Source organism: Triticum dicoccoides, chromosome 7A (assembly GCF_002162155.2).
Source record: "Triticum dicoccoides isolate Atlit2015 ecotype Zavitan chromosome 7A, WEW_v2.0, whole genome shotgun sequence".
Lineage (NCBI taxonomy): Eukaryota > Viridiplantae > Streptophyta > Magnoliopsida > Poales > Poaceae > Triticum > Triticum dicoccoides.
This window is the reverse complement of record NC_041392.1, coordinates 23,469,655-23,491,416: the sequence shown is the minus strand read 5'-3', so window position 1 is coordinate 23,491,416 and position 21,762 is coordinate 23,469,655. Positions and strand designations below refer to the sequence as shown.

General features: G+C 43.4%; 1 long non-coding RNA gene across 6 annotated transcripts; it reads right to left on the bottom strand.

The window, feature by feature from the left end:
* Positions 1-1,675: 1,675 nt before the first annotated feature.
* LOC119330716 lies at positions 1,676-17,852 on the bottom strand. 6 transcript variants are annotated; one of them, XR_005160220.1, is made up of 13 exons: positions 17,689-17,852; positions 17,083-17,217; positions 16,775-16,867; positions 16,487-16,646; positions 15,452-15,585; positions 12,715-12,828; positions 12,442-12,596; positions 11,213-11,346; positions 11,048-11,138; positions 7,743-8,440; positions 6,703-6,774; positions 2,179-6,634; positions 1,676-2,050 (listed from the first exon to the last, which is right to left on the bottom strand). It is a non-coding gene; the product is annotated as an uncharacterized LOC119330716 (long non-coding RNA). The 6 variants fall into 6 exon arrangements; XR_005160222.1 differs by having other exon boundaries at positions 1,676-2,178; positions 4,223-6,634; XR_005160219.1 differs by having other exon boundaries at positions 1,676-5,035; positions 6,436-6,634.
* Between the last annotated feature and the right edge of the window lie 3,910 nt (positions 17,853-21,762).

Here is a 21,762-nt window from a genome sequence, read left to right as displayed (position 1 = left end):
CGGCGCCGGCGCCGAGCCCAGGACCACGTGGTCCGAAATCGGCGGCGGAGCAGGAGCCGCCGGCACTGCATTGGCCGGCGCTCGTGGTGGCCGGCAGCAGATGGGGGACGGCGTTCGCAGCGCCGACGCCAGGTCGCGGCCCGAGTTCTGGAGTCCGGCCAGCCAGCGCTCCTGGATGCTGGCGATGCGCTGGTCGACGGCGGTCAGAGGGCGACGCGGCGGTGGGCGTGGCGGAGCCATCGGAGAAGAGGAGAGGGGGGGGGCGGTGAGGGAGAGAGAGGGAGCGGTGGGAACAGTGCGTCTGGGCGGTGACAGGAGAGTGGGGGGCGAGTAACGAGACGTCGCCTCCGTCACCCGCGCTGCCCAAGGCGTGCAACTGCCTCGTGCGCGTGGCCGCGCCCGGCCAGGCTCGGGAGAAACTGCCGATTCGGCAGCTTCCGCCGGGCCAGGCTGCGGGCTGCTTTAAGGTCCGTGCGAGCCTCAAACCGCATGCAGCCCACGCAACCAAACAGGCCGCGCACATCCCGCGCGGGCCGGGTTGGGCTGCATGCGGGCAACCAAACACGCCTTTAGTGAAAATTGATGGGAGGTCGTTGCTGAGAAAAAAGGCAGAGTGACACAGAAACACAATAAAGTGGCTAGGTGTAAGTCGACTAAAACCTTAAACTAACCCAGTGGATTCTTTCCTAGCATCCAATACAAAATGAACAGCCGAATCATTTCTTCAACCTCCCGACGGCTTCTTCCCCGACCGCCCCCACGGACCGCCAGTTCCTAAGATAGACCCAGAGACTTCTTCGGCGAGCTCCTTACTTTCCTCCGGGGAGCTCCTTCCTTCTTTCCTTCTCTCCGGCTATTAATTCCTTCACTTGAAATTCGACTGGCCCATATTATAAATTCAGGCGACTTACGTCTACCTATTGTGCACAATAAAAGGGAAAGAAAGCATCATTGCAACAAAATGAATTTGCTGATTATGAGAACCACTAACTAAATTGTATTTTTAGGGAAACCGCCAACTAAATCCTTCTGTTTTTTTGCAGGTGAACCACCAACTAAATCTTAACAGGGCATATTCTTTAGTGGAGCTAGCCATCCAGAAACCGCTTCGTATGTGCATAAGTTTCAGACTGAAATGGTATGCAAAAGGTGGAGCGCCTGTTTACCCCTTTTTTTTTAAATGCAACTAAGTTCAGATAAGTATGATTTCCGTGGACGACAAAGGAGAAGTGGGTTGACACATTTTACTATACACTGCGCTAGCGGGGTTATTTCTGTCGATATTCAGCCACCTTGGGTAATGAATATATGTGATTTTTCTTTTTCTTTTTTGGCAAAGTTCTTTGCTTCTATCGAGGTTTTACGACGTGCACAAATGTACATGGCACATGGTAGACACATACGACGCGTGGCTTCGCAAAACCGAAAACAGCCGGACCGAAGCTGATTAGGAAAACGGAGGTTGGACGCTCAACCAAACAAAACATGTATTCGGTGAGAAAACATTGGAAACAAAACATGTATTCAGTGAGAAAACATTGGAAACCGGTGCTTCTCTTTACCAGAACGAATACGTTACCGGAGAGCGAACCAAACACACGTCGATAGTATTAATATGACAATGACATTGTACCTGTACATACATGTAACAAACGAAAGTGAAACGGCTGAAATGAACAAATAATAGGAAATATTAGTTCACCTGATGGTCATACATAGTCAACCAGTTCTTAGTACATGTGTAACCTACATGACCACATTAATGTTATTACAAATCAAATGACAGCTGGCAGGCTGCTGCACAGACAACTGAATGCATGGACTGACGTTATGGTTCTTTCAGGCAATTGCCCTGCTGTGGAAGACACAAAACTGTCTTGAGAGCTTGGTCCTCATTTTCTTCAGTCAAAGAGATGTAGCTCCGTCATATTCATCAGGAAACTATATGAGTGCAGACAATGACACATCCAAACTTTGCTCTCATTTAGTGTATCCAAGACTGTAAGTAAATATACTAACTATAGAGTGCGTAGTCTGCCACTGTATGATCCTACAAATATGCTTACATATTAGAAATAATTGCATGTACAAACAGAATATGGCCGTCAAACTAAATGTTTCAGAGCAAGGAGCATTATGTGAGTATGCACCCTGTATAAACAAAAGCCAAAACAATACCTAGCAGCAGCAGAGGAAAATCAAACATGAAAAGGCAGAGGTCATAGTCCAGGCACCATCATTGGAGGGGACGAAAAAAGGGACAGAGACAAAGGAAAACCAAGGTTAGTAACAGATTGTTAAAGGTAAATTTGATACAAAATATTGCACCTATAAGCAAATACAACAGTCAATTCCTCAAAAAACAACACTCAATTCATCAAGCAATAAAACCTAGTGGACACTTTCAGAAGCATAAATCACATACTCCCTCCGTTCTTTTTTATAAGACGTTTCAGAGCTGGCATTGGACTGTTTTGGGTGCTGTCTAAACTGTCTAAAACGTCTTATAAAAGTGAAGAGAGGGAGTATTAAAGAAGATAGAATCACCAGTGCAGCAGTGCCAGTGTACTATCTAAAAGTGTGTTGATGCTCAGAATGTAGAAGAATTCCGGCACATAAAAAGGAAAGGACAACACTTACACTAGATAAATAGATGACTTTTTAAGTTCTAGGGACACTATTTGATTACATCGAATTTGTCAACTCAAGCACTAGAAATGCCAAATGGTGTCAGTCAACTTGACCGCATATCACCAGTTCATGCAATAATAGATTCATAGACCCATGAGAAAATTCAGAACTGCATCTTCTAGAAAAACAATATGCCATGCACACAACTAGAACTAAAACAACATATGCATTAGCATAAATAAGCATCGATTTGCTCGAGGAAATAACTAAATAGCACTCCCTCTGTCCCAAAATATAGTACATATTAGATTTTTTTTAAGTCAAACCTTGTAAACTTTGACCAAATATACAGAAACAAATTATCAACATCCAAAATACGAAATCAAAAGCAATTGATTCATCATGAAATATATTTTCATGTGATATATATTTGATATATATTTTCATGAAACATATTAGATTTTTCTCAATAATTTGGTCAATGTTTTTGAAGCTTGACTTTCAGGAAAACCAATGTGCACTACATTATGGGACCGAGGGAGTAAGAAAGAAGAAAGGGAAAAGTTGTTGGCAGCATATCAAACAACTACACTGAAATGGCCAGCATACACAGAAAACAAAGTGGTTTCTGGTGGTCAATAGGCATGTTACAGCAGAGTTGGCATTAGCTAAGGGCTTATGGCCAGTAACTAGAAGGAAAAAAGACAGAGCAGTCTTCAAAAAACATACTCCCTCCGTCCGGAACTAATTGTCGCTCAAGCGGATGTATCTAGCACAGAGCAGTCCGGGTATTATTCATAGAAGAATGTGAAATCAGTTACATGCCACTACTTCAATCTACCATGGCTGTCAATATAAGCTACAAGTTAAAAACAAATGCTCGAAGAACTTCTGAAATAAATACACAGGAGAAAGTAAGGAACACGTCCTTTGCCATACAGAAAACTTTCATAGCATGTCAAAGCATTAACAACAAAATTAGCACATCTTTAACTGATATACCACTGCAGACCACACACATGAATACCCCCTCCTTGATGTGTAACGCGCAGTCAAACATTTCTAGTTCAGACCATCGATGTATAAAATAGTCATGACTGCCCACATTAATTTATCATTTCATATAATAGCAATTAGTGGTTGTGAGCCTATCAAAATAATACCACGGAGACCATGGCAGTGTAGAAAACAAAAGGTTCAGTATTTAAATATTTAGGGAATAGCTGAGATTTGAGTTTCAAGCTTAAAATATAACAAATAAAAACATGTCATGTGTCAAAATTTCAGTTGTTAAAGCATATTTACATGGTTCAAACCTACTCTTACAAAAAGTAAACTAAGCCTGACATTAGAAAAAGTTGTCTTATCAAATCAACCTAAAAGCTATTTAACCATGCATTACAGAAAACGCTCTATCAGGCCACCGTCTACAATGTTGACTAATTGTACAGAATTAACTCACGAAAAGCAAGATGGCAGCAATGGAAGTAAATTGCATTGCTTCACATACACCAAGTGAAACTGAAATGAGTAAGGGAACCAAATTCAGTAGTCTGAACAGATGTAACAGGGATGGAGCCTACTTTTTTACCTCACCTACTTCTGGCCAACCCTCCTCCCGTGAAGAAAATTAAGTGGCATGCACCTTAAACTTCGAGCAAGCAAAAGTAAGGAGTCAGCCTGAAACGTCTATACCAAACCTGTTGTGACACATAATGGAGTACTGAGTTGCATTTTCTATCCGATAACAAACAATTCAAGGCAGTCCAAACCAATAGAACATAGCCTACACACTACACAACAGGCACAAACTGATCAGAAACCAAAGAAGAGCACCAAGCAAGAAACATCTTTAAAAATATACTTGAGTTATTAATTGCTAATGCAAAAAAATCCCTCAACACAACTCTAAAGTATATAGCCACTCCGCCAAGACAAAGCCCAACCATGCCCCAACCCACAATGCTGACATCCTTGCTCGTAAACACCAGAAAACACAATTTCTACGACATTTTGACCTGAGTAGAATTATGAGAAAAGTGTGACCAATGATTTACACGGAAAAATAATTTTAGTGATATGGCAGTGAGAGTGTGCAGAACCATTCATATGGTATAAAGACTTAACTTGAGCAAAATATGCATCAAGAACAATCCTAGAAGATACATAGTACTCCCTCTGTAAACTAATATAAGAGTGTTTAGATTACTACTTTAGTATTCTAAACGCTCTTATATTAGTTTACGGAGGTAGTACAATTTTCTGGTCAGTAAAAAACTAATAATGGTACCAGCCTCTTCATATTTTCACTACACAATGCCACGATTCAGAGTTTTTTGTATCACGAGAAAGTTTCTAGCATCGCACTTCATTTTGCCACAATCTCCTTGAATGATGATATAGCCTACATGCATCGGAGGAGCAACCATTATTGGTGATAGAAAACAAAAATGATATCAAATAACTATTGTTCAGAAATCATTTGATAGTTCGCTGCTATTAAGTTAGCTGAATGCAAGCAAACTATACGGAATCAAGGTTCTGCTTTGGTCCATCTCAAGAAATGCATGTGTCAATCAGGAAAAGATAAGCACTGCCAAGTTACAGTGCTCTGTAGAATGCATTTTCCATTGGGATACAGAGGTACATAGAAAATATATGGTGTGAGCTTGTGTTAACATAAATCTGCAAAACACCACATATTTGCAGGACATAAAAAAGGTAATTATGTGTTCAGTCAACCAATATGGATCACGCAATTGGAAGTCCAATATCCAGTGTACACTTCAATCGCTTACTGGAGAGTTCTTCACAGCAAATGATCTAGCGGCGGAGGGTCGAAATTTAGATGCCATACAGTTCATTTCATTGGAAGGGTGAGATACACAAATCCTATCAAGCATAGGCGTGTTCCAAAATCCAAATTTTCACACTGAATTGTCTATTTCTGTTCAGTAAATAAAGATGTTCAAGGCATGTTAACCTTTTCTGCATTCATGTTCATTAAATCCCAGTGCAAAATTAGGAGTACGAAACGACTAAATCTTAAGAATAGCAACCTTAGATATTGATTTCACGGATATTAACATTACAGCTAAGACCTCATTATCAATTCAGTAAGAGTAAACAATACATAGTATTTCTTTCTGTATATCAAGATACAGAATAGAAGGATGCATGCCCCTAACCGATGGATAACACTGAGCAAACCTGTGTGTGTTCATCCTGAAGTGATATGCTGGATAATATAACTGTGTGTGTTCTGAGAGGGGAACTTAGACGCTGAGTTTTATGACGTAGCAATCATTTATGATGTACTAATATTGTTGTGGTAACTATGTACTTGTGTGCCAAATTCTTTTGGCATTTGTACTGCTATTGTTATGCTCATGTAAGGTCGCCTTTTACTCTTTGTGAACCTCGACAATGTCTTGCTATCCTAAGCTCGGAGAACTCTGCAAGTTCAGAGATAGAAACTTCTAGATCTTCCATTGTTATTAGTCTTATACTAATTAAGCCTTGATATTTACTGCACAGCAACGCACTAAATCAAGCAGCAATGACCATTCAGCATAGAAAAGAGAAGATTGATGTTTATTGTCATATGATTGAAGAGCAATATCTACAGGCATTTTTTCCTTCTGAAAATTTCACACGACAACAGTCTCGCAAAGCCAGCACTGATTAAACCAGTTGATCAACAAACAACACTTCAGAATGTGTTGTTGAGTTTCTTAAATTTGCACGGTGAGAAGAGGTAATTGAATTGTAGCAAAGAAATTTGGAAATGTGAGGATTTCTTACTGCTTTTTGTCAACCAAGGCCGAAGGAAGAGGCCACAGGGGAACTGGATCTCGCCGTCGTGGGACGAACGACACTAGATCGGGTGCTGGCAGGGAAGAGGTCGTGGTTGCACTCTACAACTCCGAACAGGCGAACTCCCGCAGCGTTTCCCGAGCATCGGACGACGTCCTCGCACTCGCTGCTAATCTTTGCCGCAGTTCTGCAAAATGAACATTAAACTAGACCAATGGATGTGTTATATTAATTCTCAAGATCTGATTAACTCACAGTAATGATGTGACAATTTTCTGTATGTCGATAATCCCTAATGCGTGTTCTGCGAAATCTTCACTGCAGAGACTGGTAAAGGAAACACATGAATTAATCTAAGCTAAATCTAGTGCATCTTTGTCACCAATTTAAGTTTTCAGAATAGCTAGATCACATTTTTAAGATTTCAGAATAGGTCTATCGCACGTTTATAGCATACAAGGCACTGAAGACTGCGCTTTTTTTAATTCTGCAGTACAGAGCAGAGTAAACTAAACAGGGGAATGGTCTAAAATGGAAGATAAATTCCCAGCATTTTGGTATTTCAGAATAGTTGTATGATAATTCCTTATACGTATAAATCACCAGTTCTTGTTCGGCAAATCTTCAGTAGAGAACAGCTAAAGTGAACACATGAATCAATCCAAGGGTAAACTTGCCATATATTCGCTACCAATTTCTGTTTTAAGGACAGTTGTATCACATTTTGCACACGCGAAAAGGTAGTAATGGCTATGTCATATGAGTTCTCACTGCTTGACTACTTCACAGTAATTATGTTAACATTATTTTGGTGAAATTTTGACTATAAAACAGGGTAAAGGAAACACATGGATCAATCTAAGTTAAATCGATTGCATCTTTGCAACCAATTTAAGTTTGTAGAATATAGTTTAATTGCAAATTATAGTACTCCCTCCGTTCCAAAATATAGCGCGCCCACGCTTTTCGAGGTTCAACTTTGACCATAAATTTAACCCACGAGACCGACTGCGGCGGGATCAAAAATTATATAATTAAAAACTTTTTTTGAATACGAATTCATTGGTATAATTTTTTCGCCCGCCGCAGTCGGTCTTGTTGATTAAATTAATGGTCAAAGTTGAAGCACGGAAACCGAGGACGCGCTATATTTTGGAACGGAGGGAGTACTAAAAGTCTAGAAGCTCAAGCCATTTGTTTCAGGCTTTCAACCTCCAACATTACCGTTGAAGATACATAGTGATTTGTGTCTATATTAGAAAGAAAGTAACCACAAATATCGAAGTGAGTATTACCTCAAAAGTTGCATATCTAAGCACCGAAGGATGTGCCTTCCACATTGTCACTGGTTCGAGAATCCTAAGATATATATGCACATTGTCTGAAATCAAAGGCAGGAAGAAAATGCAGTTAAGAACATTTTTTTTTCATTCTTGCTGGACACAACAAAATTTGAGAGAGTATCTCCATAAAATTTGAAGAGCTCAAAGTAGAAACTATTTAAATAATGCATGATTTAACTTGAAATTTTAGTTCATTTATTTGAACTAAGGAGGGCCAGATGATGGCTTTAAATTTGCACCCCTACTTACTTGAATCACAACAATAAATATCTTGTCAAGATTTGACATGAATATCGATAGGAACCAATAGCTAGATGATAATAAGAACTTGGCATACATCTTTGCGTGATCTCCTATTCTAATGGTAATCAAAAAGTATTTCCACTATGCAAAGAGAGAAGAGCATGCCACAAATGACCCAGCATAATCGCCTAATATTAGAAAAGATGAAAGATGCAGTAATCAAACAGAAAATTGAACAGAAAGGCACTGGAGTATAGTGTAGCAACCTGATTCTTATACAACCCAATTGTGTAGGTTATATCAATTACCTGTACAAAGCCAATTGTTTGTAGAAAAATCAAAACAGTACTGAGAACAAATGAGCATGCCTTTCCTGTAATCAACATAGATTTCTTGTGTGATCGTGCCTAAAGTAAACCCAATTAATTAGTGTGATTCTTAATGATAAACTTCTCCTATAATTACTGATGTAAAATGGGATAAGATATAAAAAGACAAACGATAGTAGAGAAAGCCAAATGCTAACTATCTGCACCTTGGAACTACATACATGTACAAAAATTGCTACAGGAAAATAGAAGTAAAGAATGATTCAGGGGGAGAGCTTCGTTTTGCATAGAAACCACCAGCCTCGGTTTGCTCAACATTTTAGTATGTCATTCTCGTGCAACATGTACACTCGACTGAAATCACGATCAATTTGTCTTTTAATATGAAACATTAGTTTGAGAATGTTTATGGGTCTCGTTGGCTCTATAGATTAGAATTAGGCATTTGTACTCCCAAATCTCCCAAAAACTGCTTTATGCAAAAGGAACTTTTTGATAAGTATTCATTTCCCCCCTCTGTTATAAATATATGACATCAGTGATTGATCACTACACCAAATTGAAACCCATCGTAAACTCGCCACAACAGAAGTTTGTCAAATATATCAGGAAATGCAAGAACACCAAGTAGGTTTCTCAAACTGAAATTGCTCAACCTTAAGACATGATTTTTAAAGACCAGGTGTGGCACGCAGCCAAGAATTTCAAGATTTGAGCCATGTACAGTATGGTGGCATTGCTGTAGCTTCTGCCACATGCAACAGTTCTTTATCAAGCAATAACGCTTAGTGTACCAATATTACTCCATATAAAAATCTAATTTAATTTATTAGATGACATCCATATTCTCATGTACATATTTCATAAAGGCATGATGCAGGTCAAACCATCATAATACGAAACCAGAAACTGAACTAAAATCAAGAATGAACTATGATGTATAGGTTACATGATGTAACTAATACAAGGAGCAATTCGCCCAGGAAAGCAGCTAACAGGATGAAGCCATATCTATTTACACGGAGGTAACTGAGCACCAAAGAGTTAGTTAATTAGTGCTAAACTAAAAGTGGACTCAACAAAGTAAAGCACTACACATGATGAATTCTCAAGGTATCTTCCAGCGAGTGTATATTCACAATTACCAATCTGTTGCAGAGCATTTCTTTATCCTAATGCTGGAACCAGCCTTAGATTGAAGTTAATATACTTCAGAATTATCAGCATTCACTTCATTGTTGGGAAAGTATGACTAAAACATACATAAAGGCTACAATACTGAGCAGTAATCTTCCCACTTGTGCACTTAGTTTCCTACTGTCCCATGGTATAGAAATAATGTGAAACGTTCAATGGCACAATATACAGATTTAGGCATGACCGCATGAATATACAGAGATCATAAAATTATGAATTGGAAACTGCACTGGACATCATCGCGGTTCCTAATCCAACTGGATGATGACGATAAGCATCGACAATATCAAATTCGGAAAATAAATCATAAATTTCGGAATCCACAATTTTGAAGGGAAGCAGGACACATATATGATACAAAATCATAATTTGAGGACAGACAAAATAAAGCACAGGGTCATGAGCTAAACGATCGACCAAAGCAGAGGCTGGACCATTGGAGCGACCAAATCGGAGAAGATTAAAGGCTTCTGACCCAAATCACGCAAAAGAGGAGAAGGGGAGACGGCCTCGTCCCATAGCTCCTCGTCCATAGCATGGACCATGGCGCCATCTTGACCAGACCACGGCCACAACTGCTGCGCCTGGGCCTCCTTTTGCCCAGGATGGTGAAAGAGGAGGGGGGGAGTGGCTGGGCACCACCGGGAAGGTATAGGGAGGGCATTAAACGGCGGCTGTAGAGCGGCGAGTGATGGATCTGTGTTGGCCGGGGAACGGCCTTCCGCCCTTTCTCTCGGACATCGAACGGCCTTCCGACCGGTGGAGGCGTCTCTCTCCCTCTCTCTCTCTCTCTCTGAGAAAAGGTGAGATGAGAGATTAGCGGTGGATACTGGGGCCATCTAGAAGGAGGAGAGGTTGGCTTCGTGTCGGATATTTCGGTGACACTGTACCAGATAAGCAAACAGAGACCGGCAAACCAGGGTAAGGCAAAAATCAACAGTGTCTAGCCCCAGTGTACTTCACGTAACACTCGGAATTTACCCAAGCAGCAGGGCTAGCTTTGATAAATGCCTATAAGATAAAACATCACACTCTAAAGGTCTGCTTATGGGCTAAATGCGAGTTGCACCATCATATACTTCCATCGATGTACAATTCCTACATACAGCACCTAATACTGAGGGTCTGCACCTAGAAGCCATTGACATATGAGATATGACACTATTTGAACACCTACTAGAATCAAAGGGTCAGCCTACACGAGCTAGTCCTAGCTGCAGAACATTGCGAACAATCCAATTTGAGGAAGAATGACCAGACTTCACAAAGGAAAGATGAGATTCGCAGCAACACGATTTGTGGCCAAATTCTTGTTTCAGACGACACAACTGTCCAGATTTACACCATCAACACTCCATGGTATGTCTCTCAATGATTATCCTGGTTTTATGCTCGAGACAACTCTCTACCAATCGAAATAGTAGACAAGGGAAGAACAATAGGAGCCAGGTAGAACCAGGCCATGAACAAACCAACAAATCAACTCACCTTGCAGCCGCCGGCCGCGAGCAGGGGTAGCAACCAGCCTCGGCACAGAGGAGGTACGGGAACCCGTTCCACAGGGCAACGCAATCCCCACCTGCGCACGAAATCAATAACTCGTAAGCTCAGAAATCGCCTAAGCATGCAAGCGTGAACTGAGGCAATCCCCACCTGTGCACGAAATCAAGAACCCGATAGCTCAGAAATCGCCTCAGGATGCAAACGTGAACTGAGGCAGGGCACGGCAGGAAGAGCGACCTGGAATATGGACAGAGTCATCCTTGTTGTCTTCTCCCAGCGACTCTCTGAGGCTCATCAAACAGAGGAGCAATCATGTGATATAGGTACAATCAAGGTAGCAGGTTCAAGTTCACTATATAATAGCAAAATCCACATATTGCTAGAGGGTTCAAGACATGACATACTTGCATATTGACATGTAATTGCATTAGCTTAATACTTGTGCGCTTGGTTGGCTAGTAAACAATGCAAAAGGATATGTAAATGCTACAGCGTTTGTGATCTCTAATTTACAACTCGGCGTGCAGCTTGGCTTAGTTAATGTGGCACTAACAGGAGAACTTCGCTTTTATGTTCCTACTTCTTGATGAGCCTCGGAGTCTTGCCTCCAAGGAAACCTTAATTAAAAAGGCAATTTTGTCAGTTAAGTAAAATATCTGGACTGAAGAGAGTAGAGTTACCAGAAAACAAATTCTCAAGCAGAGCACTTTCAGAGGCAGTTGGATAGCATGCAGATCTTTCTGTTACTAGAGGAAAGTTCTGTAGGTGCAACACACAGGAGAAATTGGTGAGCATCTGAAAGCAGACCATGGTTGGCCTCTCATCATTCAATCAGTGCCCACAGCTAAAATATACCAGCGAACTACATCACAGATGATTGTAGAAAATCCTGTGATTTATGAAGTTCAACAATGGGATTACACATGGTTCTTTGAATCTAGGAGATGCTTTATTTTGCTATGGTGATGATTGTTGGAATATATTCAATTTTCTGTCTTATATAATTATGGCTCACACTGTCAGAATTGCTTTATGTATTCTGTCCTCGCATATTATTTTCCCATGGCAACAGAAAAAGGAAAAAAATATGACTACATTGTCTGCACCTTTAAGAAAGTACAAATTAACGGACCATCTGAACATAAAGGACGACCAGAACATCTGAGCGCCTTTGTAACCGACAAAACAATAAAAAGGAAAATTAGAAGCATCTTTTGTTTCTAATTAATACAAAAATGGAGTTTGCTCTGCAATCTCATGTACCAGAGCTGTTCAATCAATTGATAGGAAGGAATGATAAATGCACTAACCACGACAAGTCTAACAAAAAACAGAGAGGAAAGGTGAAGAAGGAAGAGGCAAAGATGGCCTTTGGTTACCTTCACACAAGAGGCAGATGTGCCTTGCCGTGCCAGGACGGGAGGGGAGCATCCAGCAGCGGGGGGTTCCGGCAAGAAAAGACATGGCAGCAGGCTGCTGATTTGCACACCCACCTAGAATGAACTCCATTCAAATCCTTCAAAGCATCCAGTTACTACAACAGACCAAGAGGAAAATAGCCAAATTAGCTCACCCGCTCACTGAAAGGAAGAAATAAAAATCCAGAAACATGAACCTACACTGCAATGGGAGAATGGATAAGAAACAGAAACCTGTAGCAGCACAAGAAGCCTCTGAAGCAAAAAAAAAAAGGCGGCTGAATGGTGCCCTTGACGGCAAGAGAGGTGGTCTGCCGGCCAGCATCCTCTTCTAGCTCTGCGTGGTGCCTACAAAGCAATTTAACCCCTTCTATAAATAATGAACCATTACAAATGCACCCCCACCCCCACACTAACAACAATTAGAACCCTCTTCTGATAATTAAAAGAACCTATGCTGGCAAATAATATTTCATTATCAAGAGCATGGGCAACCTCTTGTCAGTTGATAGCTTGGCAGGCGCCAAAGATACCTTTCTAGGTTTCCACACAAAACTAAAGTTCCCCGAGATTGATTTCAAACATTTATACAAATATAAATGTGCAGCTTGGTTTGGCCTGTTCCCTTTGAAATAAAAATGCAATACACATCTTAGCATGTATATAGCTGCAAACAGGCAAATTTCATGATCTCGCCCCAAAAGTAACAAAATGCATCGGTCGGATTCATTGCATATAAAGGATATAATTTCACACTTAATAGAACACAGCTGGGATAGTCAATGATCAGAGAGGATGGAATGCTTTGACCAAGGTTGACCGAAATCTTGGGACGGACACGAGAACGATCTAGAGCTTTCCACCAAATCCACCTATTCCTGAGCACCTCACCACCGGCGTCCACCTCACTTCCACCTGGGGGCAACCTACCAATCCTCTAGGGGCAGATCCCGTTTGCGCTTGGATCAACTGGAATCCAAATCACAGATAGCTTCCTACTCTGCTTAATTCGGGGGTGAGGACTAAGGATTTGTCTTCCGGTTGGCATTCACTGGCAAGAGCGAACAATTCGGGGCGGTTCAGGGTAGCCCATTAGTGAACCTGCCCACCTCTGGTTGTATTCCCAGTCAGAGTCTGGCAGCAGGACCAGCATTTGACTGTACACCACAGTTGAGGGAGATGGCTGGCGGAGGGAAAATGTGTGGACATCGGAGGCAGTATGGAAGGGTCAAGGAGTTGCAGGAAAAGGGAAGGTTGCCGATGAAGAAGTTAGAACGAAATTCAGGAAGCTTAACTAGGCAGCAGGAGAGGATGAGAAACATGGTGTGCCAGATGACGAGGATGATAAAGATGAGCAAAAAACCTTCTCCTCATTGGTAAGGTCCTGTCTCCTAATCATCTCCAATTACAGATAATTAAAAGCACTGAAAAAGCAGGGCACACGCCACGCCCGTGACAAATCTCGTCCAAATTTTGCGCGAGCCAACCAATTCGATGTTTTGAATGGCTAAAGAAGAGGTGTTTACTCCTCTTACCAATTGAGGTTTCACTTAACTTTTTGACTAGGGCTTCAGAAAAGTCCTTATGTTGCCTTCTTGTAGAAACCATTGTGTCTCGATTTTACTAAATCTTGCAATAATTCATTCTCCTATAACACATACATTAGAGCATAACATGCCAAGGGGAGGCAATAGGACGCATGTAGTTTTAGTACAGTAAATGGTCTCGTACATATACCCAGCAATCTCATGCTGACGTTTAAACTCAAATTCAGACAATTTATGCAACATGATAACTGCAGATTATATTTGAAAAAAATTGTGTCAAATCCTTCATCAAAGCATATACGGGCTGCAGTTTGAAATTCTTTTCAGAACGAAACACTGTGTGATTGAAACATACTCTAGGCTTCTGCGCTTCAAGGACTATTTATCAATTCAAATAAACAAAAGAACTATGGTTATAATTTTAGTAGGGAAATTCTGTCTTGGAAATAGAATCGTCGACACCTCTGATCTCCTGTAGATACTATGCACTTCCTGTAAAAGCTTCATTTGCACTGGACAAAGGGAGAACAATCCATTTCCATCGCCGGCCAGCTATCAAGGTATTCTATTTGTATCATAAAAAATGCAGTAGGAACTTCAGTTTTAAAAGACAACATAATCTTTTAAAAAAAGTTGTCCTCGGTTACCCTAAACTGGGCCCGCAAGTTTGTAAATGCAATGTAAATTACTGCTTTTAGAAGAAAAACAGGTTGAACAATGTAGGCTGCATTGAAATCCTAATTTTCCTCTTTCCGCCAAAAAAGTACTTTGTTGTTGGAAACAACATGGAAGAGTAACAGTTATAAGAAAAAGGGACCCTGGAATCAATAATTAGCTAGAAGGTTCCATGATTTTTATTGAGAATTGGTATACTCGACTGTATGAAATACATAGAACTATTAGGGAAATGTAGATCTGAGAGAAAAACCCTTGAGAGTCTTGTTTACTCAAGTGAAGCAACCAATAGATTATATGCAAAATGAATGGCTAGTCAACCAATAGATTATAATGCACAACGAATGGACAAACAATACCTATGCATTTTTTGAAACGTTGTGATTCCAAAGAATCAGGCTCTTAAGGATGCTTATAGTATGTCAATTTTGGTACTCAACTTAGATGAATAATCATACTGCCATAAAAATAATGATACCATGTCAAATCAGATCATCTTTCATCTATCTATGATAAAGTTTAATTTGAACAGAGAATTTAGTAGTATCATAACTATTTCTAAGTTATTAATGCTCATGGATAAGTGTAAGCATACAGAATAACAATACTTATTCAATTGTGAAAGCTACCAACAAAAATCTACCAGCCACTGATACTCAAAAACTGATCGTGGTTAACAATCACTGAAGGTTCCAGAAAGAAACAATCAAATCCATCAATGAATACTCAATCAATCATGCAATGCTCACCTTCTATTGTGCTTATGGCCACCTGTCACCCACAATTGGCCACCTCTGAGGGCCCATCAATGTGGAGCAATGAAAGGACAATGGCGCATAGCTGCATCGGCAACAACTGCCACCAGGCATCTCCTTGAATGCCGCTGAGGAAACTTAGCAGAGCAATTAAACGGCTGATGGTGAAAGTCATCACTAAAACCAGATTCAAAAAAATCACAAGTCCAGATGCCTATTCTGGAACATACATGATGCAAAAGATTCCCATGGGATAAACAGAAGATTTTAGGGACATGATGTAAAGTTGTCAGTAATATGAGCTTGACTAAAGAGTTATTGTACAAACATGACTATGAAGCAGGAGCATCATTTGTAAGAATGACATGAAGGCAATTCAAACGCCAGCCACGGGTGTATTTTTTATCTTCTGAAGGTATGCACAAGGAAGAGAAAAAACAAAAAGGACATTCTGTTGTCATCAATTTAAATCAATCTAAAAGGAAGACATGTAAATCCCTGGATAAACTTACTGATTAGTTTAGGAACCAGTTGAACTAAGCAGTGTTCATAACTTTATATGTTCTCTGTGCTATATACACATAAGTTCAGAACTCTATTTTAACGCACGGCTTATGACATTAGCTAGTTCACACTGTAACATCGGGTGTTCATTTAATTCACAAACTGTACTATCTAATGAAAGATTTTTCATATCTAACATTTTATTATTGAACATCCGCATTCAGACTGACAAATGAATTACCATAAAATCTCATTTTTCACATACAGAATCCTGAAACAGCAGACTCTTATCCATCCCAATCCTTGAATCTTGACCCAAAACTATTGAACAAAATAAAGGAAAACAAATCTGCAACCAAATCCTATTGTTTGCTCATGAACAAACAAAACAGTATTAATTTCATGTGTTGTAAGTTCAAATCTAAACAGGAAGGCAGGCAGAGCCACAAAACAACATCACAATCATTGCTGCTTGTGAGGACATACTGAACTGAGCAAGAACATCTGGGAATGAAGTGGAGTTACCATGCAATCAATCGACAGCAAAGAGCCGCCGCTGCTGGCAAAAACAACGATGCGGCAGAGAAGCCAGATGGCAGCCATAATAGCGAGAGCAAGGCCAAGACCGCCACCATTGCGCTCCATCTTCACCTCCTCCTCTTGAGGGCTTGTAGTAGCAGTTCATCTATACCGTGAAAGCACACAGAGTCCATCTGAATCAAGTCAACTAACCAAAAAAGGAGAGAAAAAGTCCCTATTCATCATTAATAGCTAATGTTTGAGCAACTTATAGTGGATGCAAGAAATACTTACGACATAGGTGATGATGGCCCTGCCAGCAATTCTGCATTGGAAGCGTGTGTGAGGAACGTCGCTGCCATTTAATAGCTTGACTAATTCATCACCCTGAAAAGACACACAGGCAAAATGATGGTAACAAATGCGAGGCATATATCTCTGTGGTGAAGTCGAACTGAAGAATCAAGCATTCAGATTAAATAGTATAAGCAGACTCCAATCGGTAAGTTAAAATTTTAAGAATATAATCATCTACTTGACACAATGTCAGAGCAGAGCAAGTGCAAAGTAAGGTAGAGAAAAAAGAAGAACAGAGAGGCTACCTGAAGCCTGAGGCAGCTGGAGCATGGTGGCGGCTGTCGGCATGCATGAGTTAACATTTCACAACATCAGAGAAGGGCACACAAGGTCCTGGCTGAGGCGGAAGGAATCCGGCGGCAAATGACGGATACACCTGTCTGGGTAATCATAGTTGTTCATATAGGTCAACGTTAACTACTTATCTTTTTAGGGGTTAATTTTTTTCTGCTAATCATGCTGTACTGACCAGTAAAATATATGCTAATGGTCTTCCTGGTTAAGACCTAATCAAGTGATAATTTTGTGCTCCATTTATTGGTTCTGCCCGGTTAATACTAATGATTATGTTAGTTAAAGTTAATGCTCAAGTTAAACTCTAATAGTCTCTGTTAGAGCTAATTAATCATGTTTAGGAATAAATTGTTTCCGCTTGAATGTTCTTAATCCGAATTAAGTTCATGATAAATTGGCACCGTTGGGCTCCACCAGAATGTAGAAGGACGGGAATTGCACGACATTTGACGAAACCCTAAAAGTTTTCCCCAATTTCTAAACCCTAACCTTAGTTTTCCCCCAAAATCCCGAACCCGAATGAAAATTCACCAGAGCAGAGGGCTCGGGATGCTCACCTACGCTCGTCGCGTCGATGGTTTCCGCACAACCCGCAACCTTTACAGACAGAGACGCGAAGGGCGGCCTTGCCATTCACGTCGTCGTCAGCTTCCTCAAGTACGGCGCCGCGCCACCGCCATCTCCCGACCGCTCCGCACCTCAAGCCCATGCGCGTGCAACGTGGTCGGCGCCGTTCGACGGAGCAGCGCGCGGTGCGAGTCCGCTGCACGCTCCTCCGGCCAACGGAGCCGCGCCGCCGCCATGGGGTCCCGTGCGCCGCGCCGCGCCGCCACGCTGTCGCGTCACGGACGGAAAAATCGGGACGTAAAGAAAATGGCCTTGGGCTCACTTGTGTTCCGCGTTGGGGCGACCACGGCCGTTGGATTTGATCAAACGGCTGGGATGAGCTCGGGGAGAGGCTATAGTGCTATACGTCCTCTGTGCGAGTAAGAGCATCCTAGCGGACCCCGCAAAATCCCCACCCGCATAAGCCGTTTACATTTCAACGAAGATCTCGTTTACGGATCGAAAACGTGCGCGGCAGAACAGAAACCGTATATGAAACTGCATAATTTGAAGAAAAAAAAGTTTCGCCGAAGAAATTGCAACCATAGTAGTTCATCACATACTGCATATACTACATGATCAAAGATTAATTCATTACAAACACTAGTTCTTACTACATACTACATTCACTACTAGTACTAAGGGCATCTCCAGCCGCGCCCCCAGGAAGGCCTCCCCAGGCGATTTTTTCGCGCCGGCGCCGAAAAAACGGCCCAGTCGCGCCCCCAGGAGTCCGATTTTCGCCGGCGGACCCAGGCCAAACCCGGCGCGCTGGGGGCCGCCCGGGGGCGCCGGGGCGAACTGTTTTGGCGCGAAACAGCCGCGGGCCCGCCGCGTCAGCGACTCTACCCTCTTCTCGGCCCTTCGTCGTCCTCATCGCCTCGTTTCCCGCGGCGAATCAATGCCAAAGCTGTCGTGCTGCCGCGCCGGTCAGCCTGCGCCATTGATGCTCACGGGCGGCGCAGTGAAGGCCGGATGACGCGCGTCCCTCGCCCTCCCTCGCCCGCCACGCATGCTCACGGCAGCTCGCACACGGGGCAGCGCCTCGGGCTATATAAGACGCGCCCCAGCGCACTCGGCGACTCGTGCTCTCTCGCCGTCGCCGTTCCTCCCTCTCCTCTCTCGCCGTCGTCGTTCCTCCCTTTCCTCTCTCTCGCCGTCTCCAGAACCCATGGCCGAGCGCTTCCCAGGCGACGGCGCGGCGGCGAACGGCTTCGGCCGTCGCCATCTCCACGAGCACGAGGCTCGCCTCCTTTTCGAGGCCGAGTACCCAGTCCCGCCGGACATGCGGGTGCCCGGGGCTTGGAGGATCAGCGCCGGCGGCGTGCCGGTGCCACCACCACCCACCGGGGCGGCGCGGCGTGCGGAGATCGGCATGTAAACCGCGTGGGCGGGCGGCGAGGCAGGCGGCGAGGGAGACGGCGGGGGTAGCCCGCGCAAGTTTTTTTCTTTTTTTGTAAAATATGTTTAAGTTTGAACGAACTCGCCGATGTTTGCGTTAAATTATAGTCTTGTTTGCGCCGTATTTGAATTTTTTAAAAACACGTGGGCGCCGCGGCGGGGGGGCATCACGCCCCCAGTGCGCGGTTTTGCGCCGGCGCGCCCCTAGGGGGCGATTTTTTTGCCCCTCCTGGGGGGCCAACGGCTGGAGATGCCCTAAGGGGAGTGGGGATCTCACGGCGGGGAGCTCGCGGCCATGGACGACGTGGTGGAGGAGCTCAATCCTCCTCGTCGGAGCTGCTGAGGTCGATGTACTTCTTCCTCTGCTCCTCGCGGATGCGCCGCCACTCATCGTCCTTCTCCTTGGCAGCAAGGTTCGCCGCGACCGCCTGCTGGAGCACGAGTGCTTCGAGCTCCTCGTCGTGGCACCGGCGCTCTGCCTCCTCGCGCAAGCTGCGTTCGGCAATGGCGGCCGCGACCGCGTCGACATCGGCGACGAAGTCCTCGGGCCCGACGACGCCGTGGCGCACGATCTCCTCGGGCTCCTCCGGCTCCTCCGACCACTCCCTCTTCACGGGGAGAAGCCTCGCGCCGGAAGAGGAAGAGCTCGCTGCGCGGGTGAGCCACGCGGCAGACCTCGAGCCGGTGGCGGAGGACCCCGCGACTGAGGAGCCCGCGGCCTGCTGACGGTCGTACTCCTCCGTATCGCAACGGAGGAACCTCGACGGCGGCGAGAGGCCCTGGTTCGTCCACTTCTTGGCCCCACGCTTCCTCACGACGTCCGAGCGGACACGACGCTCGCGCTCGGGTTCGCGGCGACCGCCGAAGCAGGCCGCGGTAAAAAATTTACGGGCCGGATGAGTATACGGGCTCTGTTCTGGCTAGAAAATTGGGCCGAACCCGTATACTCGCCGGACTTATGCGGGTTTGCGAGATTTATAGGGTCTGCTAGAGATGCTCTAAGGCCCTCCACTATGGAGGCCAAAAGCGGTGCAAAATCCACTTTTGGTTTATTTGGCACCGATGCCCTCCATACTCCAGCAGATGCCATAACAAAATTCAGGGAACCAAAGCAAGTAGCTGTTCCGACGCCCAGCCGGTGCCAAATGTAGAAAGCAATAAACAATCAGCTCATGGCCCACTGCAGAGATCTAACTAGGCTGAGGAAACTCATGTGAATAGAGCATCCGGGTCCCTTTTTTTGTCAGACTACTAATGCAACACTGCGAGACCGGTGCCAAATAAAATCTTCAGGGCATCGCTGCCCAGCCGGTAGTATTTTAATGCATTGGGCATCAGTTACATAGTGGAAGGCCTAAATTGCTTAAAACCACCATATTTGTGGCTAGGCTACTCCTTTACCACTTTTTTGCCGAAAACCACAAAAAACCACCAACCCTACAAGTGAGAAACACATCGCACTAATTCGAAACTGAGCCGCGTCTAACAATGGAACTGACGAGTGAGACCCACATGTCAAGCTGATTTGGCATGCCTACATGGACAATATGCTTAGGTGGAAGATAGGCCCACCAGTCAATCTCTCATATTTTTTTCACTTTTTTTCTTCTTCCCCCACATTCAACGCCATGCTCAGCTTCCCCTGCATGCCTGACCTGCCGCTCCTCTGGCTTTCCCTGTGCGGCAGAGTGGGCAGTCACGGCGCCGCCGCCGCCCATGTCGCGTTGTTCAAGGTCCACCACCGCTTGCTGCTGCTCCCGCTACCTCTTGGCTCTTGTTGTTGCCTGTTAGGACCGAGAGTATATCGACCAAAGGGGGGTGAATGGGAGATTAATAAATTCTTTTGAATGTTTTGAAACCGACCCCAATGACAGCAGCGGAAAAGTGTAAAGAAGGAAATGGGCTGAATCAATCTTCTTCGTTTGAAGCATATTCTTCGATGAAAGCATTGATAACAGTACTAGCTTGGGAAATCACAGGTTTAACTATGATGAGAGTAATGCAATAGGCAAACAGATGCAATAAAATGAGACACAACATGATGTGCACAGATAAATAATACAATTGAATGATTTCACATGTAAATGTCAATTAACGCATAATTAGGATGTGCATATAATGTGTAATTTGATTGTGTATGCCTGTTGACACATAGTTGGAGGTAGGAATGCATGTATACCTACGGTAGAATGCATATCATGTGTAGTCTAACGATGGTTGTACAAGAAACTATATTATGTCATCCGACAATGGACGGACGACAAACTCTACTCTGTCCACAGACAAAGGGTGCATGCATGCATATATACATGTGTTGACATGCATATAATTTGTACTCCAAAGGCGGTTGCGCAATAAATATATACTATGCCCATTGACACACAATTCGAACGTGCATATCAGGTGTAGTACGACAATGTCCACACGAAGAACCTATATTATGCCCATCGGCACGTAGTTGGAAGGGTGCATGCATGCATGCATGTATACATGCCATGCATATCATGTGTAGTCTGAAGACTAGCGCACAACAACATTGTATGCTCATCGACGCACAATTGGGACATGTGTATCTGTACACACGATAAATTTACATTATGCCCATTGACACGTAACTGAAATGA